The sequence below is a fragment of the Festucalex cinctus genome, chromosome 19, assembly GCF_051991245.1.
Source record: "Festucalex cinctus isolate MCC-2025b chromosome 19, RoL_Fcin_1.0, whole genome shotgun sequence".
Taxonomy (NCBI): domain Eukaryota; kingdom Metazoa; phylum Chordata; class Actinopteri; order Syngnathiformes; family Syngnathidae; genus Festucalex; species Festucalex cinctus.
The window spans coordinates 17,474,527-17,501,077 of NC_135429.1; the positions used below are offsets into that span (position 1 = coordinate 17,474,527).

A 26,551-nucleotide genomic window follows, 5' to 3' on the forward strand; every position below is an offset into this window, starting at 1 on the left:
TTTACATCACACTAGGGCTGCTCTATTATGGAAAAAAATAATCATCACAATTATTTTGGTAATAATTGAAATCAAGATTATTCAAAACAATTATAATTTGTTCAAATCAAGAAAATATTTAAACATTTGAAAATAAGACAAATACAATCATATGAAACTATAATTATGTAAGTTGCTTTTGGACCCAACAAAATGTATAATATATATTATTATTATTCTTATTATTATTATTATGCTAGAAAAAATTTGAAGTTGGGGTGCAGCGTGTGCAGTAAGCTAGTTTTGACACGGGTGTGTGGTAAAAGAACTCGTGTGGGCGTGCCACAACTCAAAATTAGTATTATTAGTGCTGCAGCTATCGAATAGTTTGGTATTCGGAAATCCTACTGAAAATTCTAGTGAATAATCGTATATTTGGATAGAAATAAAAATATACCTATAGGCCTATATACTTTCTTGGTCAAAGAACAATTATAAATACAGAAGACAAAAAAACACATTTGCATGAAATAATTAACCAACCGGTTTTCAATTTTTAGAGAATCAATTTTATTTATTGATTTATTTTTTAACTTAAAGGTACACTCAGTATTATAAAGTGGCATCTAGTGGTGAAACAATAAATCATTCGAAAAAAAAAAAAAAGTTTGTGTTAGTAGTATGTAAAAAGATATGTTGTATCGCATAAACGTACTTTTTTTTAAATATAACGGTTAGTCTAGAAATTGCAAATTATCTTACATGTCCGGGCCGCGGCTTCTAGTGTCCGCCATGTTTCGCCGCCATCTTTCTGCTACGGGTGCCGTCAAAGACAAATTTCAGCGCTCCATTTCTTAACGCGTTTTTGGAACGCACTTCCGGTTTGTATGGCGACCGCATGTCCACGAAGAAGAAGAGTTTCCGGTCCCCGAAGAGAGCATTATCAAGCATCACACTTACTTTGGGAATTTATTTTATTTCAGCGCGACAAAACAAGAGTTTATATTGTAGCCGCATTTGCCAGATGGAGAGACATGAGGAACAGACTAGGTTTGGGACGTGCCGGTGCCTTCGACTGCTTTCTACTTGACCGGTAAATAAGAGTACATTTGTGTTTTCGTTTTGAGAGCGAGAGAAAAAGTATACACCACCTAATTAATACGATGTTCGTACCTTTGTTTTACGATCACTGTAGCTGTTGATTAGCAACTCCGCACCACTCGAACGATTTCGTTATGTAGCTACTTGCTTTGAAAAGAAAAAAAAAGATTCCCGCTGGCACGTTATATTTAGAGTAAATGCGCAAGTTATTGTGTAATGTAATGTAACTGTGATTTCGGAGGTATATTTGCCCATAACTTCAATGGAGAATCTAAAGCATACTGTATTAGTGGAGGAGTTTTCCCATCGCGAGATGCTGTGACTATCGCGTGACCGGTAGCGAGACTGGGAAAATCTAACATGGCGGCGCTCTGCTGCTAAAATAGAATTAGCTTTATATTTCTAATTAAACCCGAATTTAATGATTAGATAAATTCGATTTTTTTCTTTTCTAAGAAAGATCGGAAATATTATCCAGTGTGGACGACCTCGAACGTTTTATTGACGATTATTTTTATAGCTGCGCGATGGATGATCTGGCGGCTAGTCGGGATAATCCTTCGAAAAAAAAAAGGAAAAATGACTCGTCAACAGACACGGACGATTTAGCAACCGCCGACGTATCGGTGAGTATGCTGGATTCCATAAATAAAAAACTTGACGTCCTCTGTCTTATCCGCGAGGACGTCAAAGAATTAAAGGCAAGTTTGGAATTCGTTAGCCAACAGGTAAGCGATCTCCAACGCGATAACTCCGAGCTACGCTCCTCTCTCGTCGCTGTCACAGCCGAGTTGGAGACGATTAAAAAGGAAAATAAAATGCTAAAGGAAACGGTCTTAGATGTTCAATCCCGTAGTATGCGGGAAAATCTAATATTCTCAGGTATATCCGAAAATTCTCCAGATAATCCAGAGAGTGAGATAAAAAAATTCATGACATCATCGCTAAAGATCCCACAGGAGACGGTAAATAATATCTCTTTTCACCGTGTACACCGGCTCGGAGCTCGTAAGGGCAATAAGCCCCGTCCTATTATTGCTAAGTTCGAACATTTTAAACATAAAGAATTGGTAAAAAGTAAAGGACGGGAGCTCAAAGGGACATCTTTCGGGATGAATGATCAATTCCCAAGAGAGATAAACGAGCGGCGAAAAGTACTGTTTCCTATAATGAAACAAAATAGACAGGAGGGTAAACGGACTTCGATGGTCGTTGATAAATTATATATCGACGGCCAGCTATTCCGAAACCCAACCTCGACCCCTTGGCTGTTCTAACTGACAATTGGTAGAGCCGAGCATTGTGTGATTATTTGACGTATGTATATGTATATGTATGTGTATGTATATGTATATATATGTATATGTATGTATATGTATGGATAATGGGTTACGAAATAGAATATGAATTTATATTATGCATAGGCTATATAGTAATAATAATAATAATAATAATAATAATAATAATAATAATATAAAAATATATTCTTAAAAAAAAAATAATAATAATAATAATAATAATAATCTCGCTTAGGTCACCATTTACTGGTGTATTGTTATGTTGAATCCCCCACAGATTTCCTTCACACTCACTTCCCCCCACGTTTCTTCACTATTATACTTATCTACTTGCTATCTCTCTCTTTATATAAATTATATAAATTGCCTAATTACTCTTTTGCTATCCTACAATATGTTAATATTAATAAGCAGCTTATATAGATGTATACATAAGACTGAGTCTATATTGCTTGTATGCAGAAATTAGTTCTGGTCTCCTGGAATGTGTGTGGCGCTCGCTCCCAGGCAAAAAGAATAAAAATTTTAGACCGTCTCTCAAAATTTAAGGCAGATATTTGTCTCCTACAAGAAACCCACTTACAAAAATCAGAAGAAAAATTATTTATAGATAAAAATTTTAGTCAAGTTTACTCTGCCTCCTATAATAGTAGACAAAGAGGTGTCTCTATACTTATACATAAGAATTTATTCTTTACTCTAAATAATATAGTAACAGATTTAGAGGGCCGATATATTATTATCCAGGTAACTATATTTAATAAAGTATATACAATTGGTAATTTATATGCCCCAAATAATGATGACCCTGATTTTTTCCATGAATTTTTCTCTCGGTTACTCGATTTAGCAACAAATTCTACTATTATTATTGGAGGTGATTTTAACACGGTCTTGAACCCGTTAATAGATCGTTCTAATAATACGATATATACAAGGCGATTACGATCCGCTAAAGTAATAGATGAATATATGGAGGATCTTGGCCTCAGCGATGGCTGGAGACTTCAAAACCCAACTAAGAAGGAATTTACTTTCTTCTCTGCTGTGCACCGATCATTCTCAAGAATTGATTTTTTCCTTACAAATAATTCTATTGTTGATAAAACTGCTATAAAAATACATAAGTGATCATGCACCAGTCTCCCTCACTCTACAAATTGACTCTACCTTTAAACCTCCCCCGATATGGCGTTTTAACATCTCATTACTGAAAGACGTAGAGTTTGATAAAATTATTAGAAGGGAGTGGGCAGATTTTTTGGAAATAAATGACTCTCCAAATATATCTCCATCTCTTCTCTGGGAAGCAGGGAAAGCGGTAATTAGAGGGAAAATTATATCATATTCAACTTATAAAAAGAAACAGGATCAAAAATTAGAAAAATACCTGGAAGATAAAATTAAACAACTAACGGATGAATATGTATTAAACCCAAATAATCAAATATGGATAGAACTACAGAATATAAAAATACAGTTAGATAACATGTTATCTAAAAAGACAGAGTTTATAATACAACAGTTGAGATATAATAATTTTGAACATAATAATAAATCAGGTAAATTCCTGGCAAATCAACTTCAACGGAATCGGGAAAAATCTCTTATAACGGCTATTAAAGATATAAATGGTGAATGCACACAATCACCAGAAGAAATTAACCATATTTTTTTATAACTATTATCGAAATCTATACACAGAAATTAATAGACCTAACCCTGAATATATTGAGGAATTCCTAAACAGCTTAAATATACCTCAGTTATCTATTGAACATAAAGATATTCTCGATACCCCGCTTACTATAGATGAGTTGTATCGTGCTTTAGACAGTATGCCTAATGGCAGAGCACCTGGTCCAGACGGCTTTCCGGCTATATTTTTTAAACATTTCTGGTTAATGTTTGCTCCATTATTTCTAAGAGTAGTAACTGAAATTAAAAGTAAAGGTGATATACGTCAGGATATGAATATAGCAGCAATTAAACTTTTATTAAAGCCAGAAAAAGACCCTACCCTCCCGTCAAGTTACCGACCGATATCACTAATTAATACCGATATTAAAATTATCGCTAAGGCCTTGGCATCTCGATTAGAGACGGTAATCTCGACAATTATTCATAGTGATCAAACAGGTTTTATTAAAGGTCGTCATTCTACTAATAATATTAGGAGACTCTTTAACTTGATTAGTATGTCACAGCGGTATGATAAAAAGGCAGTTGTTATTTCGCTGGATGCAGAAAAAGCATTCGATAAAGTTAACTGGTCCTTCCTCTTTGCTGTCTTAAATAAATTCGGCTTCGGGGAGTCATTCATTCAATGGGTCTCAACATTATATGATTCTCCTAAAGCTACAGTTACTACTAATGGGATTACATCACAGAGTTTTACTTTACAAAGGGGAACAAGACAAGGGTGCCCAATGTCTCCTTTATTATTTGCTATATTTATTGAGCCGCTTGCATTAGCTATACGTCAGGATAGACGGATCCAAGGAATCCACTCCGGGACAATAGAACATAAAATTAATCTATATGCCGATGATATATTACTCTATTTAGAAGAACCTGCTATCTCGCTAGGGGAAGCATTTAAATTAATAACTAAATTCTCTCACTTATCAGATTACTCTATTAACTGGACAAAATCAACATTATTACCTATTACAGAAAATTCATGGAATCCTACAAGTCAGGATCCACACTACTCCTTTCCTACAGGTAATTTAAAATACTTAGGTGTTAAAATTTCACCTAAGTTAACTGAATTAACTTCTTTAAATTTTTCACCATTATTGGATAGTATCCGTAGTGACCTGGAGCGCTGGAATAATCTTCCGATCTCTTTAATAGGACGGATAGCTACTATAAAAATGAAAGTTTTACCAAAGATTAATTATTTATTTTCAATGATTCCATTTAAACCTACGTCTAACTGGTTCCAATCGCTGGACTCTGCTATCATAAAATTCTATTGGAATAAAAAAAAAGCCAAAATTAGTCTATCTACTCTTCAGGAAAGTAAATCTAAAGGAGGTTTAGAGGCACCAAACTTTATGTACTATTATTTAGCTAATCAACTACAATATCTTGTGCTATGGACACAACCCAACAGAGATACTAACTGTTGGTTGGAATTGGAGCAGAAGGATTGTAATAATCTTAGACTGTCAGATTTACTCTTTATTACAAAATCAATAAGACGACATAATTGTTTTAAAAACCCAATGATAGCCGCCACCCTGACTGCCTGGTGGAAGGCATTAGAAATTACAAACTCCCAATTGGCGCCCTGTGGGCTCTCTCCCATTTGGCATAACCCCGACTTTCAACTTAATAATCAGTCGTTCCATTTAAGCCTATGGGAGCAGAAAGGAATTACACACCTTCATCATCTTTTCTCAGATAATAAGTTTATATCGTATACAAACTTGGTCCAGAAATATGAAATAAAAAAGGGAAATTTCTTACATTATCTGCAAGTTAAAAATATGGTTAAGAAACAAATCCCAACACTTCAGGATACGCTCCAACTGCCTGTCTTAGCTAAAGATATTATAAAGCTTTCTCCAACAACAATAAAGAAAATATCAAAAATATATAAGTTATTTTTATACACAAATAAAACGTATTTACCGACTTTAAAATGGGAAAAAGACTTCCGGAACCAGACTTTTGGACCCAAATCTGTGAAAATGTATTTAAAATGACCAAACAGACAAATTTGCAACTTATCCAATATAAGATACTTCATAGAACATATATTACACAATATATGATGAAAAAAATGGGACTCTCTGACTCCGACATTTGTCTCCAGTGCTCACAAAACACTGCCGATACTTATCTTCATGCTTTATGGTCATGTACTCCAGTGCTGCATTTCTGGACTAAAATCTTGGAAAAGCTCGCTGATATATTAAACTGTAGGCTTCCTTTATCTCCAAGATTGTGTTTACTAGGTGACTTAACAATAACTGAGCTACCATGTAAACAATCTCAATCTATATTTATAGCCCTTACTATTGCTAAAAAAATAATCCTTGTCAATTGGAAAAATAAACAATCTCTAAATATCGACCACTGGTTAAACTTACTAATAAATTATATCTCAATGGAAAAAATCTCTGCCTTAAATAAAAATCAAGTATCAAGATTTAAACAAATATGGTCTATGTACTTAGAATATTTTAATCTCAATTTGGCAACTTAATCCTGCCAAGATTCTGCCTGTTAACGAGAGCCACCACATCGTTACAACTTCTGTTTTCGCTGCTTCTGTATTTGGTATTTTGTATCTGATTGTTTTTATTTTTATATAGTCAGGAACCTAGTTGCTGCTAGTGGGCTCGAGCATACCACACTATACGACACTATACTCAATAACTCCTTAAGATCTATTTCTAGTGGGCACTAAGCATCAACACTTGGTGTTACTGCATGCTAATTAGTCAATTTTCTTGACGCCGTCCCCTGTGGTCGGGCGGGGGTGGTTCTGCCCCCCCCCCGTTGTCTGCTCGGTGGCGGTTGCGTCTTGGCCGCTCCCTGGGCCCCCTGTGGGGTGCGGTGTTGGGGTGCTTCCCCTGGTGCCCGGGGCGGTGCCGTCCCGGCGCGGTCCGCTGCTCCGTGCCCGGCGGCGCGGTTCGGGGTGGGTGGGCCTCCGGTGTGCCCCGAGGTTCCCTCTCCCCTCCCCCTTCCTCCCCCCCGTCGCCTCTCCCTCCTCGCCTCCTCCCGCCCATCCTCCTCTGCCTCCCGGTCCCTTTTCCCTTGTCGCCCCCCCTCCTCCTGCCCTGCAGCCGCCCTTTCGCCTTCTTGTCGTCTTCTCCCCGCTCCCCCCCCCCCCCCCCCCCCTTCCCTGTCTGCCCTGCGGCCCCTCCCCCTCCCTCTCCCTGGGCCTGGGGCTCCCTCCCCGGCCCGGGCGTCGGGCTCCGGGGGCCGGGCGAGGGTTTGGGGCCTGCCCCACTCCGGTATAACTCCTGGCGCCCCGGGCGGGCTCCGGTGGCCGGTGGGCTGTCCGGTAGCCCTGCTGCGCTGGCTGTCCGCCCATTGTGGTGCCGGGTGGATGAGGTGGGGGGCGGGTGGGGGTGGGGGTGCTGGGGGGCGGGCGTGCCACCTACACCCGCCGGGTTGGGTGAGGCCCCGCTGGTCGCTCCTCTTACTCACTTCACTAGCTTGCACTATACACTTTGTAAATATACACATAGGGCACACAACACATTTCTTGGTGGGGTGGGGAAGGGTGGAAACACCGTCTTCACCCTTCAACTCCCCTCCAATTTTAATGCACCTCACGTCCAAGGGGAGGGGTGAGTTGGGGCGGGGGGGGGATCAGAGGGGATGGACTGCAGTGCCTGGCAGCGCTGTGGTCCCCCCCATTTGTGTCCCTGCCCCACCACTTTGTCCCTCTATTCCCTTTTTTAATGCACCACACATATACATATTCATTTTTTTGGGGGGGATACGGGTGTGTCGGAGTAGGGGAAATTTTTTCCCTCTGCTCCGACTCACCTGCTCCCAATTTTAATGCACCACACGCACACACTTGTATATACACTGGGTGGGGCCACATTCACGGTGTAAGGGTAGAGCTCGCCAGTCGGCGAGCTGGCGGACTCAGTAACAGGGTTAGGTGTCACTAGTACTCTGGTGTGACGACCGGGGCCTCTCCCCACCGGGCTCGGTGTTCTGGTGTTCCGCCTTCCCCCCTGGTGCTTCCTCCTCTGCTTCCCCCCTCCCGCCGCTGTGCAAATCTCGCGCGGCTGGAGGTGGGGTGGGCACATCTTCCCTCTCTGCGCTGCTGCCCGGTGCCGGTTTCCGGGGGGGGGGGGTGGGGGGTTCTCGCGGGGGGCCGGGTTCGCGGGGGGGGTGGCGGCCGTCGGGGGGGGGGGGGCGGCTTGTTTGGGGGGGGGTGGAGGTATGGGTGGGTGGGGGGTTGGGTGCTGGGGGTCGGGGTGTGTTCGGGGGTTTGGGGGTCGGGGGTGGTGGGGCCTGGGTCGTGGTGGATGGCGGGTTTGGGTGGGGTGCGGGGGGGTCGCGGGGGGATGGGGGCTGGGGACCGGTGGGGCGCTGTGGGGGCCCGCTGGGCCTCGTTCTGCGGCCTTGGGCTCGGGGGTGTGGGCCGGGGCTGGGGCGGGGGTGTTCCGGGTGTCTGGGTCGGCTCGCCGACCGGTGTCCGCTCGGGTGGCTTGGGGGTGGCCTTGGTGCTGCCGCGGCCTGGGGATTCCGGGGGGGGGGGGGAGTGCTCGCTTTGCTGGACCGCGGTTGACGGCTTCTTTCTTTGGTGGTGGTCCTTATGCATGCCAGATCCGTCGCACCAGCATCTACTGAAACTCAACAGAAGTACCCTCTCCCTCCCACAGCCCCTTGAATCAGTTGGTGCTGGTGTCTATGGTTCTCACTTTGCTTTATCTATCCTTCCCTCCTTCCTCTCTTTAGTTTTTCCTCTGGTCACTTGAGATCTTAATTTATTAGAAGTATGAGGTTTCTGGGGTTGGCATAAGACTCTGGTTTTGTAACCACGCAGGAGGGGTCTTGTTGGTGCTGGACTTCACTTTGATGGATTGGATGTACTGGCTTCTATGGATCTCACTCTGCCTTATCGATCCTTCCCTCCTTCCTCTCTTTAGTTTTTCCTCTGGTCTCTTGAGATCTCGCTAAATTTGCTGGAATTTAGAGGCTTCCGGGGTTGGCGTAAGACTTTGATTTTGTAATCATGGGGAAGGCAGGAAGTGTTTGGAGTGTGTGAAGTGTGCTGGATTTCACTTTGATTTACCTTTCTTTTCTCTTTATTTCTTTTTTTTTCTGACCTTTTCTCTGGTCTCCTGACCATTTAAACCTCACGACTCTGGCAAGATTCTGAAGTACCTGGTTAAGGCGAAGGGTAATGGGATATTTATAAGGTTTTAGGTGAATGAATGAGTATAAATTTATACGTATTTGCACGCACGCACACGCACGCACGCACGCGCACGCACGCAAACGCACGCAAACGCACACACGCAAACGCACGCACACATACACACACACAAAAAACAAAAAAACAAAGAGCAATGATGACAAGACGTTGAATCGGTAAGACTACCGAATGAACAATTCTGAGCTCTAGAAAAAAAAAAAAAAAAAAAAAAATAGAAAAGAAAAGAAAATTATTTTCGTTGTGGTTGGTGAAAATAGTGTTCTCGAAATTAATTTTCGGCAGGGAATAACTTTCTGGACTTAAATGCTGGCTGTACCGTAAGCACTGCTAGAGTCTGAACTCTCTCACTCAAGTGTGTACTGGTCCATTGTGTAATTGGGTGCACAAGAATTTACAGGCTGCCACGTTTTCCACGGAAATTCGACAAGTAAGCAGCCTTTGCATATTCTATGCAGTATGCAGTCAAGTTACTTTTATCTAGCTAATACAATGTTTTGGGCCCAAAAACTAAAGATCTTACCTCTATTTTGGGGGCTTTGTTGGAAAGTTGGTGACATATAGTAGTATCATCAATTATTCTATTTTATTTTATAATTTTGTTTTTGTTTGTGTCACACTAGATCAACAGCCAAACTTGAGGGCTTCCAGAACCATATTCTGATGTATACAAGCATTCATGCACCGTTTAAATACATCACCGACCTGCAAGAAAAAAAAATATCAAGGGGAGAGTCAGCAGCCAAATTGGAATGCCCCGAATGAGGACACTTGAATGCAGGACCCCAGAAGGCTTCGGTGTTGTACCACCAGTATCTCCACCTACCATATCTGAGCTGCAACAAACTGAAGTCAGCCGACGTCTTGGTATGTCATTTACATATGGACGGCATTGCACACTACATTAACTTTTTGTGTGAAGCAATACGGAATGGTCACATGTACAAGCACCACTTGTTTTACACAGGACCTGCTGACCAGGTGTCTGAAGCCATGGAGTGACTCCTCCCTCACTTTCCTCAGCAAGCCTTTGAAGAATATGATATCATCGTTGGTGGGAACATGCCCTCACTCCATAACATGTACTTGTGCAGTCAAGGAGCATGTCAAACTTAATAAAACCAGCAAACATTGAAGTGACTTCATTTTTACTGCAGTCTGTTCACACAATCAATGGACAAGCCTTCCTTAATTTTGCCCCAATAACATCATAGAGTAGGCGAAAAGTGGTGTTACAGATCATACTGTGTGAGAGTGTGTGAGAGTTTGAGGAATGTTGCAATGTTAATGGGGGGCAATGTCAGCACACACACACAAAAAAAAAAAAACACATCATGGTATTGAGTTAATCAGATATTTTAGCTGTGTACAACACATACCTGCTCTGTAACACTACTTTTGGCCCAAACCTGTATGTCTATTTTCCATATTTTGAAATGCACAGCGTATTGGTAAAATTCTGGAACAACTGCAATTCATGTAGCTCATTATATTCTAACAGCATTTTTTTTTTTTTTTAGTTAATATGTTCATTTCATGTAGACTTTTATTTTACTTTATTTTATTCATTCATTTTCATGTACTGTACCTTACATTCATTGGCCAATGAAGAATTCCTTGTCATTGCAAGCATTTATAATAATTCTCCAGGCTTTTGATGTTTTACATTTCTGGTCATGTAAAATAGTGTTAGGTTAGGTGTCGAATGAACACTGCATGTTGACGCCAAAGGAAATAGTATTTTTTTAGTTATTCAAAATGTACAAATTAACACACAACAACAATATACAAGTTATACAAACTACAACAACAAGTGTCAGACATGGACTAATTATATGCCAGGTAAAAAACCTTTGTATTGTCCTCAAGGATCTGGGAAAGTGTCACTTATTTGCTACAAGTCCACCAAGGTGCTGCAGTCTGGGATCCAGGTACAGGAAATCATGGTGGTGCTGATGTGGGATCCAGGTACAGGAAATCATGGTGGTGCTGATGTGTCAGCAATGTGTCAAAAAGTATTTCTTGGTGTCAGTCTATCAGCTGGACTTGGATATCTTCATGTTCCTCCATGGTCATTTCCTGTACGAGTCTCTGCAAGAAGGTAACAATTGTATGTCAGATGAGGTACCAAACAATGAACTGAAAGTCACTGAGCCAATGAAGTACATTATTACATGAGCAAGACTATTTGTGAAAGCCATGTAAATTCCTGCACATCGAAGTACAAGGAAGCTGTTGTATCTTCAATCAAAACTAATTAAGTTGCTTAGTGATATTTATTAGGTAAAATTGTTCAACATGGTGACAAATCGATATCTGAGTAAAGGGTTTCAAATGTTTTTGTAAGCAGCACTTTTCTGAGTGGTTAGTAGCAACAAGACAAGGGGGGGGCGGGGGCGGGGGGTTACGAGTCTGAGTTGCAGATGTGTAGTTCAGTTAACACCATTATTTTTGTACGATATACTAAACATATCAGCAAACGATGTAATCTAAATACCACATATTCCAAGCAAAGGTATGTTTTGAGCCATTCACATGCATGCTCGAATGGAATTATTTTTCCATGATGACATAATTGTACGTTACGAGACACCGCGTTCTCTTTCTCGTCGTCTCCCTCGCCCCCTCATCGCCCCCTTTGAGATGGTCCACATGTCTATAAAACATAACATAACTGTGTGTTCTCTGTTGCATGGTTTAGTTGCACTAACAAATATGAACATAGATAGCCATTATCATTAGCTGACGTACAGTATTTCCAAACAATGCCGACAAAAATATTAATTCTGAAATTAAATGACTAAATCACAATTATTAGGGATCTGTACAGTATGTCTAACAAATGCAATTCACTTACGTCATCACTCGAGGGAATACCAGAAGTTGTTTGCGTTCTGTTCCGGTGAAATTGGTGGTAGGCTGTTGAAGTAGGGTCTCTCTGGGACGCCGTAGTTCGTGTGCTTAAAATCATTGCATTATCTTGTTTGACCGAGAGATGGCGGTCGTGAGCTACACACTGGGGCTTTAAACTGAGCTTGTCAGCAAGCTATTTTTCTCTGAAACAGTGAGATTTTAGACAAATCTCTCCCCATAGATTTCGGTCAATGTTTTTCAGTGTGAAGATTTATACGTTACCTGTAGTCTGAAGCATCAAGATTCCCGTGTTTCTTAACACTGTTCACACACCTCTTAGCTTGTCCATTCTCCTCACATCTTTGTCAACTATAATCCTTTGACGGATGACTTGTTCACAAAAGAGTTTGTAGCTCTCAGCATAGGGTTGTCTGAAACACACACACACTCACTTAACATGTGCAAAGAGTCATGCTTTCTAATTAATGCTGTCTCTAAATGAATATGCAGAAGAATGGAACAGTCATTTCTTCATCTCAGCTGCCTGCAGCAACCCGCCTTTACACAAAAAAGAATTACATTATAAGTGTTATTGTCACATCACCTCTTTTTACAGTATATGCACATCACGGATTTACAAGGAAAGTGTTTGTTGAGGTTGGTGAGAGAGAGTTTGGGGGAAAGGGAGGGTGTAGCTGTGACTCTCTATTATGACTGATGGGGACAGCTAACCCGAGTTTGTTAACCACTGTTGGATTCACTCGATAAATCATTCAGCAGCTCGCATTTTTACTAAGCTATAGCCTTAAAACTTAACCTAGCAACAAATTATTTTCAACCCTATACTAAATATCGGTCACATTAATAACAGAAATGGGCACACGTGTGTGTAGCACATACCTGCCGACAATGCTTCTGCTTTGGCGAGATGATCCCTCTTCCGTGTGCCTTCCGATCCCAGACGAGTATACTTTGAAATGTATTTTTACAAATGAAGCAGATGGCTGGAAGGAAGGGGGCAGCTGAAGCGATGGGCAAACCTGAACGGGAACGAAGTTTTTTCCCCACTTTCTTTTTAACTTTTTTCTCCTTTCGCTCTTCTTCGCTCTCCGACGTTGTGGTCGCCATTTTTGATATGCGGTTGCTATATGCTGAGGAGAAAGCAGCAGCTACCTGATTGGCTCATGTGACCTAAATCACACCACTCTCGACCTAATGGCACTACGCCCACACGAGAGATCACTGCGCCTCATCGCAAAATAGTGCCGGGGTTTCACCACCAAAAACACAAAATTGGCAGGTTTTCAGAGGGTGAACTCCACGGATTCTTACTTACTACTAATAAATCTATTTTATGAAGTAAAGATTATTTAGTGCCCCTGGTAGTGGAGCGAAACTGAACGAAAATGTGTGTGACCTGACAGCCTATGGTGGTAACTCGAGGTGAAACTGCTCTGCGTTGATCAAACTAACTCAAATCAGCTGTCCTGGAACTGAAAACGCAGCATTCCCGATGTCAGGGTAGGTCAACTTGCTGTTCAGGGTTAAGCCTGGTTCATATTTATATGTTTTCCCTTGCGTTAAAGACCGGCGTACATCACGTGATTGACACCAGTCATTAAAGTCAAGTACTGCGTTGCTCGTGGCAAGGGTGCTGCACCCACGTCGTCAAGTCTTGAACGCCATAACTGGTGGCTCATAACATTGCTCGTGATTGGTCCGTTTGATGGCGTACTCAGCTTTGTTTCTCTATAGTATTCTCGATAGTTTCCAAAAAGGCAACTGCAATTTTCTTTGTATTTGCAATGAAAACTGAGTACCCAAAAAGTGAATTGTACATGCGTCAACCCCCCCATGAGGGAATCGAACCCCGGTCTTCCGCGTGAAAAGTGGAGATACTATCCACTACACCAACGAGGAAAGGACTTGCTTTTGCTACCTGGACAGGTGTCGAGGGGAAACTGTCACTAAAATTGGGAATGCCAGCCAGCTATGCTGTTTGCCATCAGGTTTAAGGGCCTGTTCAGTTTCCATGGTGTAGTGGTCATCACATTCGCCAAACACGCGAATGGTCCCCAGCTCGAAACCGGGTGGAAACTTGGCAATTTTCTTTGAATTTGCAATGAAAACTGAGTATCCAAAAATACAATAGCACAGGTACCAAGTGCCCGTTGGGGAATCTAACCCCAGTCTTCCGCGTGACAGGAGAAGATACTATCCACAATACTAACGAGGAAAGGACTCTGTGTTTGCTACCTGGACAGGCAAAGAAGGAAAACTGTCACTAAAATAGGGAATGCCAGACAGCTATGCTGTTTTCCAATCCTGCCAACAGGATAAACGCCAGCGTCTGTTTCCATGGTGTAGTGGTTATCACATTCGGCTCACACGCGGAAGGTTCCCAACTCGAAACAGGGTGGGAAACAGGGTAATTTTCTTTGTATTTGCAATGAAAACTGAGTATCCAAAAAGCAAAACAAACAGGCACCACCTCCCCGTTGGGGAATCGAACCCCAGTCTTCCGCGTGACAGGAGGAGATACTATCCACTATACTAACGAGGAAAGGATTCTGTGCTTGCGACCTGGACAGGCGTAGAGGTAAAACTGTCACTAAACTTGTGAATGCCAGACAGCTATGCTGTTTGCCAATCCTGCCAACAGGATAAACGCCAGTGTCTGTTTCCATGGTGTAGTGGTTATCACATTCGCCTCACACGCGAAAGGTCCCCAGCTCGAAACCGGGTGGAAACTTGGCAAATTTCTTTGAATTTTCAATGAAAACTGAGTATCCAAAAACACAATAGCACAGGTACCAAGTGCCCGTTGGGGAATCTAACCCCAGTCTTCCGCGTGACAGGAGAAGATACTATCCACTATACGAACGAGGACAGGACTCTGTGTATGCTTCATGGACAGGCATAGAGGGAAAACTGTCACTAAAATAGGGAATGCCAGACAGCAATGCTGTTTGCCAATCCTGCCAACAGTATAAACGCCAGCATCTGTTTCCATGGTGTAGTGGTTATCACATTCGCCTCACACGCGAAAGGTCCCCAACTGGAAACCAGGTGGGAAACAGGGCAATTTTCTTTGTATTTGCAATGAAAACTGAGTATCCAAATTTGGATTGCAGCTGCACTCACTTCCCCATCAGGGAATCGAACCCCAGTCTTGCACGTGACAGGCGGAGACACTATCCACTATACTAACGAGGAAAGGACTCTGTGTTTGCTAGCTGGACAGGCATATCGGGAAAACTGTCACTAAAATCGGGAATGCCAGACAGCTATGCTGTTTGCCAATCCGGCCAACAGAGTAAACGCCATTGTCTGTTTCCATGGTGTAGTGGTTATCACATTCGCCTAACACGCGAAAGGTCCCCAGCTCGAAACCGTGTGGAAACTTGGCAATTTTCTTTGAATTTGCAATGAAAACTGAGTATCCAAAAATACAATAGCACAGGTACCAAGTGCCCGTTGGGGAATCTCACCCCAGTCTTCCGCGTGACAGGAGAAGATACTATCCACTATACGAACGAGGAAATGACTCTGTGTATGCTACATGGACAGGCATAGAGGGAAAACTGTCACTAAAATAGGGAATGCCAGACAGCTATGCTGTTTGCCAATCCTGCCAACAGTATAAACGCCTACGTCTGTTTCCATGGTGTAGTGGTCATCACATTCGCCAAACACGCGAATGGTCCCCAGCTCGAAACCGGGTGGAAACTTGGCAATTTTCTTTGAATTTGCAATGAAAACTGAGTATCCAAAAATACAATAGCACAGGTACCAAGTGCCCGTTGGGGAATCTAACCCCAGTCTTCCGCGTGACAGGAGAAGATACTATCCACAATACTAACGAGGAAAGGACTCTGTGTTTGCTACCTGGACAGGCATAGAAGGAAAACTGTCACTAAAATAGGGAATGCCAGACAGCTATGCTGTTTTCCAATCCTGCCAACAGGATAAACGCCAGCGTCTGTTTCCATGGTGTAGTGGTTATCACATTCGGCTCACACGCGGAAGGTTCCCAACTCGAAACAGGGTGGGAAACAGGGTAATTAGGGCCCGAGCAGCGACCGCTGCGAGGTCCCTATTGTTTTTGTAAAAATTATTATTATTATTATTATTATTATTATTATTATTATTATTATTATTCTTCTTCTTCTTCTTTATTCTCCGCAAACGATCCCGATTTTGGGTACCTGAACATTCACGAAAACTCACCGAACTTTGCACACTCCTCAGGCCCGGCGAAAAATTTGATATTATGAAGTCGTCATAACAACGCGACTCTATAGCGCCCCCTAGCGTAGAAAAATAAAAACCAAGCCCGGCACGTTTGAGCTAGAGCAACGAAAATTGGCAGGCACGTGTAGCACCCGGAGACGCACAAAAAAGTCTATTGGGACCATGTAGCTAAAATGTACAGGAAGTGAGCTATGAATTTTTTTATGTCCAATTCTGGCCTATTTTGGCACATTCACTGTGGTCATGCTTTTTCCCCCTTTGCAAACATTTTTCATCCAATTGACTTCAAACTTGGCATTTATCATCTCAAGACCTGAGAGAACAACTGGGCAAAACATCTTGCCTTTTTGAAATACTATATGACGGGGGCGGGGCATCAAATATTGCCTTTAAAATTTCATTTGTCCAGAAAGAGCAAATGCTTAATAACTCCCATGTTCAAGCTCCAAAAAATCTCAAACTTCTCAGGCAACGTAATAGTCACGGCCTGAAAACATCTATATGATAAAATTCAGTTATACATATAGCGCCACCTAGTGGTTACAATAAATGTCATACTTTACGTTTTTAGCTACTGTGCTGAGGTTGTTGAAGGGATCCATTTGAAAATTGGTCAGAAAAGCCTTAAGATGTTGATCATGCCCCACACCGAATATTGTAACTTTTCGCCAAAGGGCGTGGCCGCTACGGTGACGCAAAGTCTGAAGATTTTTCGTGAAAATAAAAGCTGCATTAACTTGACCGAGATGATCCTATCTTCTCAAAATTTCACACATTTGATGAGAGTCCAGCCCTAAAGACATCTACTGACTTATATTTCATCTAACTGATAGCGCCACCTAGTGGCAATTTTTTTTCTTACGAATTTTCTTCTACGTTTTTCTCCAAACACGTTAACTGGACCTACCTCATATTTGCTCAGATGAGGGTTTCGGCCTTCATGATGTCACAACACGAAGTTTGTGAGTTTTCGCGAATTGCTGTGGGTGTGGCTAAGCGCTGTTCGCCAAGAAAACAACGCCAGTTTTGAGGGTCTAAACATGCACAGAAACTCATGAAACTTGGCACACACATCTGGCCTGGTAAAATGAGCAATATTTTATTGTTGATTGTGCTATTTTTACAAAAATGACTCAATAGCGCCCCCTAGAAGTTTTTAACGAAGCAGCCCCGGTTGTACGTTTAAGCAAGAACGACGAATATTTTTAGGTGTATGAGGGAGCCCAAGACCTACAAAAAAGTCTCTTGGACCCATTTGCTAAAATGAACAGGAAGTGAGCTATGAATTTTTGAATGTCCCATTTTTGACAATTTTTGCACATTCACAGGGGGCAGACTTTTGCCCACTTCTCCTACACGTTTCATCTGACTGAGTTAAGACTTGACCTGGACCATGTCAAGACCTGAGCCAACGACAGGGGGAAAAATCTTGACTTTTCGAAATACTATATGATGAAGGCGGGGCATAAAAATTTGTGTTTCGCACTGAAAAAGGATATGCTTGATAACTCCCCGGTACATGCTCCAAAAAATCCCAAACTTGACATGTATGTTTATCGTCAAGGCCTGAAGCTATCTCTATGACAACATTCAGTTATATATGCAGCGCCACCTAGCCCTTGAGGCATGAAAAAAAAATACCCCACATACGGTATTTTGTACAAAAAATGTAAACTCATTCTAAGTGTGATAACTAAGTCATTTATGAATATTCTTTTAGTTTCCACCACTCAAAATGTTCACTGGCATCAGACTTATCCAAACATATATATATTTTTATTTATTTTTGATAGCCTCTATGGACATTAAAAGCAATATCGTGAATGAAGGATATGCTTAATAACTCCACGGTACATGCTCCAAAAAAAAATCCCACACTTGACATGTATGCTTATAATCAAGGCCTGAAGGTATCTCTATGACAACATTCAGTTATAAATACAGCGCCACCTAGCCCTTGAGGCTTATATATAAAAAAAAAATAAATACCCCACATACGGTATCTTGTACAAAAAAATGTACACTCATTCTAAGTGTGATAACTAAGTCATTTATGAATATTCTTTTAGTTTCCACCACTCAAATTGTTCACTGGCTTCACACCGATCCAAACGTATGTATGTTTCCATTTTGTTTTATTCATTTTTGATTGCCCCTTTGGACAATAAAAGTAACATTGTGCAATGAGTACAACGAGCGATGATGTGTATATACACTTTTACAAAAAAATACCAATCAGGGCAACTCATTGCCTAAAAATAAAAAAGGACGCTGATTTTTGCAGGTCTTAACAATCACCAAAACCCGTTGAGCTTGACACACACACTGGCAAAAAAATATTCTACATGTAAACGTTTATTATGCCATTTTCAAAGAAATTTTGCTTCCAATATGCCAGTACCCCAACGTGCCAGTACCCCAACGTGCAAGTACCCCAACGTGCAAGGACCCCAACGTGGCCCGGGCTGCGAGGGCCCTTTATAGCTGCTCGCAGCTCTAGTTATTATTATTATTATTATTATTATTATTATTAGGGCCCGAGCAGCGACCGCTGCGAGGTCCCTATTGTTTTTGTAAAATTTTTTATTATTATTATTATTATTCTTTATTCTCCGCAAACAATCGCGATTTTGGGTACCTAAACATTCACGAAAACTCACCGAACTTTGCACACTCTTCAGGTCCGGCGAAAAATTTGATATTATGAAGTCGTTATAACAACGCGACTCTATAGCGCCCCCTAGCGTAGAAAAATAAAAACCAAGCCCGGCACGTTTGAGCTAGAGCAACGAAAATTGGCAGGCACGTGTAGCACCCCGAGACGCACAAAAAAGTCTATTGGGACCATGTAGCTAAAATGTACAGGAAGTGAGCTATGAATTTTTTTATGTCCAATTTTGGCCTATTTTGGCACATTCACTGTGGTCATGCTTTTTCCCCCTATGCAAACATTTTTCATCCAATTGACTTCAAACTTGGCATTTATCATCTCAAGACTTAAGAGAAAAACTAGGCAAAAAATCTTGCGTTTTCGAAATACTATATGACGGGGGCGGGGCATCAAATATTGCCTTTAAAATTTCATTTGTCCAGAAAGAGCAAATGCTGAATAACTCCCATGTACAAGCTCCAAAAAATCTCAAACTTCTCAGGCAACGTAATAGTCACGGCCTGAAAACACCTATATGAAAAAATTCAGTTATACATATAGCGCCACCTAGTGGTTACAATAAATGTCATACTTTACGTTTTTAGCTACTGTGCTGAGCTCGTTGAAGGGATCCAGTTGAAAATTGGTCAGAAAAGCCTTAAGATGTTGATGATGCCCCACACCGAATATTGTAACTTTTCGCCAAAGGGCGTGGCCGCTACGGTGACGCAAAGTCTGAAGATTTTTCGTGACAATAAAACCTGCATGAACTTGACCGAGATGATCCTATCTTCTCAAAATTTCACACATTTGATGAGAGTCCAGCCCTAAAGACATCTACGAACTTATATTTCATCTAACTGATAGCGCCACCTAGTGGCAATTTTTTTTCTTACGAATTTTCTTGTACATTTTTCTCCAAACACGTTAACTGGACCAACCTCATATTTGCTCAGATGGGGGTTTCGGCCTTCATGATGTCACAACACGAAGTTTGTGAGTTTTCGCGAATCGCTGTGGGCGTGGCTAAGCACTGTTCGCCAAGAAAACAACGCTAGTTTTGATGGTCTAAACATGCGCAGAAACTCATGAAACTTGGCACACACATCTGGCCTGGCAAAATGAGCAATATTTTATCATGTATTGTCCTATTTTTACAAAAATGACTCAATAGCGCCCCCTAGAAATCTTTAACGAAGCAGCCCCGATTGTACGTTTAAGCAAGATCTACGAAAATTTTTAGGTGTATGAGGGAGTCCAAGACCTACAAAAAAGTCTCTTGGACCCATGTGCTAAAATGAACAGGAAGTGAGCTATGAATTTTTGAATGTCCCATTTTTGACGATTTTTGCACATTTTCAGGGGGCATACTTTTGCCCACTTCTCCTACACATTTCATCCGACTGACTTTAGACTTGACCTGGACCATGTCAAGACCTGAGCCAACTACAGGCAGAAAAATCTTGACTTTTGGAAATACTATATGATGAGGGCGGGGCATCAAATTTTGTGTTTCGCACTGAAAAAGGATATGCTTAATAACTCCCCGGTACATGCTCCAAAAAATCCCAAACTTGACATGTATGTTTATAGTCAAAGCCTGAAGGTATCTCTATGACAAAATTCAGTTATATATGCAGCGCCACCTAGCCCTTCAGGCGTGAAAAAAAAATACCCCACATACGGTATTTTGTACAAAAAATGTCAACTCATTCTAAGTGTGATAACTCCCATGTTCAAGCTCCAAAAAATCTCAAACTTCTCAGGCAACGTAATAGTCACGGCCTGAAAGCATCTATATGATAAAATTCAGTTATACATATAGCGCCACCTAGTGGTAACAATAAATGTCATACTTTACGTTTTTAGCTACTGTGCCGAGCTCGTTGAAGGGATCCAGTTGAAAATTGGTCAGAAAAGCCTTAAGATGTTGATGATGCCCCACACCGAATATTGTAACTTTTCGCCAAAGGGCGTGGCCGCTACGGTGACGCAAAGTCTGAAGATTTTTCGTGACAATAAAAGCTGCATTAACTTGACCGAGATGATCCTATCTTCTCAAAATTTCACACATTTGATGAGAGTCCAGCTCTAAAGACATCTACTAACTTACATTTCATCTAACTGATAGCGCCACCTAGTGGCAATTTTTTTTCTTACGAATTTTCTTCTACGTTTTTCTCCAAACACGTTAACTGGACCTACCTCATATTTGCTCAGATGAGGGTTTCGGCCTTCATGATGTCACAACACGAAGTTTGTGAGTTTTCGCGAATTGCTGTGGGCGTGGCTAAGCGCTGTTCGCCAAGAAAACAATGCCAGTTTTGAGGGTCTAAACATGCACAGAAACTCCTGAAACTTGGCACACACATCTGGCCTGGTAAAATGAACAATATTTTATTGTTGATTGTACTATTTTTACAAAAATGACTCAATAGCGCCCCCTAGAAATTTTTAACGAAGCAGCCCCGATTCTACGTTTAAGCAAGATCTACGAAAATGTTTACGTGTATGAGGGAGCCAAAGACCTACAAAAAAGTCTCTTGGACCCATATGCTAAAATGAACAGGAAGTGAGGTACGAATTTTTGAATGTCCCATTTTTGACGATTTTTGCACATTTTCAGGGGGCATACTTTTGCCCACTTCTCCTACATGTTTTATCCGACTGACTTATGACTTGACCTGGACCATGCCAAGACCTGAGCCAACAACAGACGGAAAAATCTTGACTTTTGGAAATACTATATGATGAGCGCGGGGCATCAAAATTTGTGTTTCGCACTGAAAAAGGATATGCTTAATAACTCCCCGATACATGCTCCAAAAAATCCCAAACTTGACATGTATGTTTATCGTCAAGGCCTGAAGGTATCTCTATGACAACATTCAGTTATATATGCAGCGCCACCTCGCCCTTGAGGCAAAACAAAAAAATACCCCACATACGGTATTTTGTACAAAAAATGTAAACTCATTCTAAGTGTGATAACTAAGTCATTTATGAATATTCTTTTACTTTCCACCACTCAAAATGTTCACTGGCATTAGACTTATCCAAACATGTACTTTTTTATTTATTTTTGATAGCCTCTATGGACATTAAAAGCAATATCGTGAATGAAGGATATGCTTAATAACTCCACGGTACATGCTCCAAAAAAATCCCACACTTGACATGTATGTTTAGAGTCAAGGCTTGAAGGTATCCCTATGACAACATTCCATTATATATACAGCGCCACCTAGCCCTAGAGGCATAAAAAAAATACACCAACTTAACGGTATTTTTACAAAAAAAAAAAAAATCCACATGTCAAGGTTTATCATGCCATTTTCAAAGAAATTCTGCTTCCAATGTGCCGTACCTAAACTTGCCAGTACCCCAACGTGCCAGTACCCCAACGTGCAAGTACCCCAACGTGCAAGTACCCCAACGTGGCCCGGGCTGCGAGGGCCCTTTATAGCTGCTCGCAGCTCTAGTTTTCTTTGTATTTGCAATGAAAACTGAGTATCCAAAAAGCAAAACACACAGGCACCACCTCCCCGTTGGGGAATCGAACCCCAGTCCTCCGCGTGACAGGAGGAGATACTATCCACTATACTAACGAGGAAAGGATTCTGTGCTTGCGACCTGGACAGGCGTAGAGGTAAAACTGTCACTAAACTTGTGAATGCCAGACAGCTATGCTGTTTGCCAATCCTGCCAACAGGATAAACGCCAGTGTCTGTTTCCATGGTGTAGTGGTTATCACATTCGGCTCACACGCGAAAGGTTCCCAACTCGAAACCGGGTGGGAAACAGGGTAATTAGGGCCCGAGCAGCGACCGCTGCGAGGTCCCTATTGTTTTTGTAAAAATTATTATTATTATTAGGGCCCGAGCAGCGACCGCTGCGAGGTCCCTATTGTTTTTGTAAAAATTATTATTATTATTATTATTATTATTATTATTATTATTATTATTATTATTATTATTCTTCTTCTTCTTCTTCTTTATTCTCCGCAAACAATCGCGATTTTGGGTACCTAAATATTCACGAAAACTCACCGAACTTTGCACACTCCTCAGGTCCGGCGAAAAATTTGATATTATGAAGTCGTTATAACAATGCGACTCGATAGCGCCCCCTAGCGTAGAAAAATAAAAACTAAGCCCGGCACGTTTGAGCTAGAGCAACAAAAATTGGCAGGCACGTGTAGTACCCCGAGACGCACAAAAAAGTCTCTTGGGACCATGTAGCTAAAATGTACAGGAAGTGAGCTATGAATTTTTTTATGTCCAATTTTGGCCTATTTTGGCACATTCACTGTGGTCATGCTTTTTCCCCCTTTGCAAACATTTTTCATCCAATTGACTTCAAACTTGGCATTTATCATCTCAAGACCTGAGAGAACAACTGGGCAAAACATCTTGCCTTTTTGAAATACTATATGACGGGGGCGGGGCATCAAATATTGCCTTTAAAATTTCATTTGTCGAGAAAGAGCAAATGCTTAATAACTCCCATGTTCAAGCTCCAAAAAATCTCAAACTTCTCAGGCAACGTAATAGTCACGGCCTGAAAACATCTATATGATAAAATTCAGTTATACATATAGCGCCACCTAGTGGTTACAATAAATGTCATACTTTACGTTTTTAGCTACTGTGCTGAGCTTGTTGAAGGGATCCATTTGAAAATTGGTCAGAAAAGCCTTAAGATGTTGATCATGCCCCACACCGAATATTGTAACTTTTCGCCAAAGGGCGTGGCCGCTACGGTGCCGCAAAGTCTAAAGATTTTTCGTGAAAATAAAAGCTGCATTAACTTGACCGAGATGATCCTATCTTCTCAAAATTTCACACATTTGATGAGAGTCCAGCCCTAAAGACATCTACTGACTTATATTTCATCTAACTGATAGCGCCACCTAGTGGCAATTTTTTTTCTTACGAATTTTCTTCTACGTTTTTCTCCAAACACGTTAACTGGACCTACCTCATATTTGCTCAGATGAGGGTTTCGGCCTTCATGATGTCACAACACGAAGTTTGTGAGTTTTCGCGAATTGCTGTGGGTGTGGCTAAGCGCTGTTCGCCAAGAAAACAACGCCAGTTTTGAGGGTCTAAACATGCACAGAAACTCATGAAACTTGGCACACACATCTGGCCTGGTAAAATGAGCCATATTTTATTGTTGATTGTGCTATTTTTTACAAAATTGACTCAATAGCGCCCCCTAGAAGTTTTTAACAAAGCAGCCCCGGTTGTACGTTTAAGCAAGAACGACGAATATTTTTAGGTGTATGAGGGAGCCCAAGTCCTACAAAAAAGTCTCTTGGACCCATATGCTAAAATGAACAGGAAGTGAGCTATGAATTTTTGAATGTCCCATTTTTTACGATTTTTGCACATTCACAAGGGGCAGACTTTTGCCCACTTCTCCTACACGTTTCATCCAACTGAGTTAAGACTTGGCCTGGACCATGTCAAGACCTGAGCCAACGACAGGGGGAAAAATTTTGACTTTTCGAAATACTATATGATGAGGGCGGGGCATCAAATTTTGTGTTTCGCAATGAAAAAGGATATGCTTGATAACTCCCCGGTACATGCTCCAAAAAATCCCAAACTTGACATGTATGTTTATCGTCAAGGCCTGAAGTTATCTCTGTGACAACATTCAGTTATATATGCAGCGCCACCTAGCCCTTGAGGAATAAAAAAAAAATACCCCACATACGGTATTTTGTACAAAAAATGTACACTCATTCTAAGTGTGATAACGAAGTCATTTCTGAATATTCTTTTAGTTTCCACCACTCAAAATGTTCACTGGCATCAGACTTATCCAAACATATATATATTTTTATTTATTTTTGATAGCCTCTATGGACATTAAAAGCAATATCGTGAATGAAGGATATGCTTAATAACTCCACGGTACATGCTCCAAAAAAAATCCCACACTTGACATGTATGCTTATAATCAAGGCCTGAAGGTATCTCTATGACAACATTCAGTTATAAATACAGCGCCACCTAGCCCTTGAGGCTTATATAAAAAAATAAATAAATACCCCACATACGGTATTTTGTACAAAAAATGTACACTCATTATAAGTGTGATAACTAAGTCATTTATGAATATTCTTTTAGTTTCCACCACTCAAATTGTTCACTGGCTTGACACCGATCCAAACGTATGTACGTTTCCATTTTGTTTTATTCATTTTTGATTGCCCCTTTGGACAATAAAAGTAACATTGTGCAATGAGTACAACGAGCGATGATGTGTATATACACTTTTACAAAATAATACCAATCAGGGCAACTCATTGCCTAAAAATAAAAAAGGACGCTGATTTTTGCAGGTCTTAACAATCACCAAAACCCGTTGAGCTTGACACACACACTGGCAAAAAAATATTCTACATGTAAACGTTTATTATGCCATTTTCAAAGAAATTTTGCTTCCAATATGCCAGTACCCCAATGTGCCAGTACCCCAACATGCAAGTACCACAACGTGCAAAGACCCCAACGTGGCCCGGGCTGCGAGGGCCCTTTATAGCTGCTCGCAGCTCTAGTTAGGGCCCGAGCAGCGACCGCTGCGAGGTCCCTATTGTTTTTGTAAAAATTATTATTATTATTATTATTATTATTATTATTAGGGCCCGAGCAGCGACCGCTGCGAGGTCCCTATTGTTTTTGTAAAAATTATTATTATTATTATTATTATTATTATTATTATTATTATTCTTCTTCTTTATTCTCCGCAAACAATCGCGATTTTGGGTACCTAAATATTCACGAAAACTCACCGAACTTTGCACACTCCTCAGGTCCGGCGAAAAATTTGATATTATGAAGTCGTTATAACAACGCGACTCCATAGCGCCCCCTAGCATAGAAAAATAAAAACCAAGCCCGGCACGTTTGAGCTAGAGCAACGAAAATTGGCAGGCACGTGTAGCACCCCGAGACGCACAAAAAAGTCTATTGGGACCATGTAGCTAAAATGTACAGGAAATGAGCTATGAATTTTTTAATGTCCAATTTTGGCCTATTTTGGCACATTCACTGTGGTCATGCTTTTTCCCCCTTTGCAAACATTTTTCATCCAATTGACTTCAAACTTGGCATTTATCATCTCAAGACCTGAGAGAACAACTGGGCAAAACATCTTGCCTTTTTGAAATACTATATGACGGGGGCGGGGCATCAAATATTGCCTTTAAAATTTCATTTGTCCAGAAAGAGCAAATGCTTAATAACTCCCATGTTCAAGCTCCAAAAAATCTCAAACTTCTCAGGCAACGTAATAGTCACGGCCTGAAAACATCTATATGATAAAATTCAGTTATACATATAGCGCCACCTAGTGGTTACAATAAATGTCATACTTTACGTTTTTAGCTACTGTGCTGAGCTTGTTGAAGGGATCCATTTGAAAATTGGTCAGAAAAGCCTTAAGATGTTGATCATGCCCCACACCGAATATTGTAACTTTTCG

At 41.1% G+C, this 26,551-nt stretch overlaps 1 long non-coding RNA gene and 1 other non-coding gene across 2 annotated transcripts; both read left to right on the forward strand.

Annotated features, from left to right (window-relative positions):
* The first annotated feature begins 760 nt into the window (after nt 1-760).
* LOC144007803 (uncharacterized) lies at nt 761-10,411 on the forward strand. The gene is made up of 3 exons (XR_013280362.1): nt 761-1,072; nt 9,921-10,164; nt 10,265-10,411. It is a non-coding gene; the product is annotated as an uncharacterized LOC144007803 (long non-coding RNA).
* A 4,418-nt stretch (nt 10,412-14,829) lies between these two features.
* On the forward strand, nt 14,830-14,902 carry trnav-cac (transfer RNA valine (anticodon CAC)). Its single transcript has one exon. It is a non-coding gene; the product is annotated as a tRNA-Val (tRNA).
* The last annotated feature ends 11,649 nt before the right edge of the window (nt 14,903-26,551 follow it).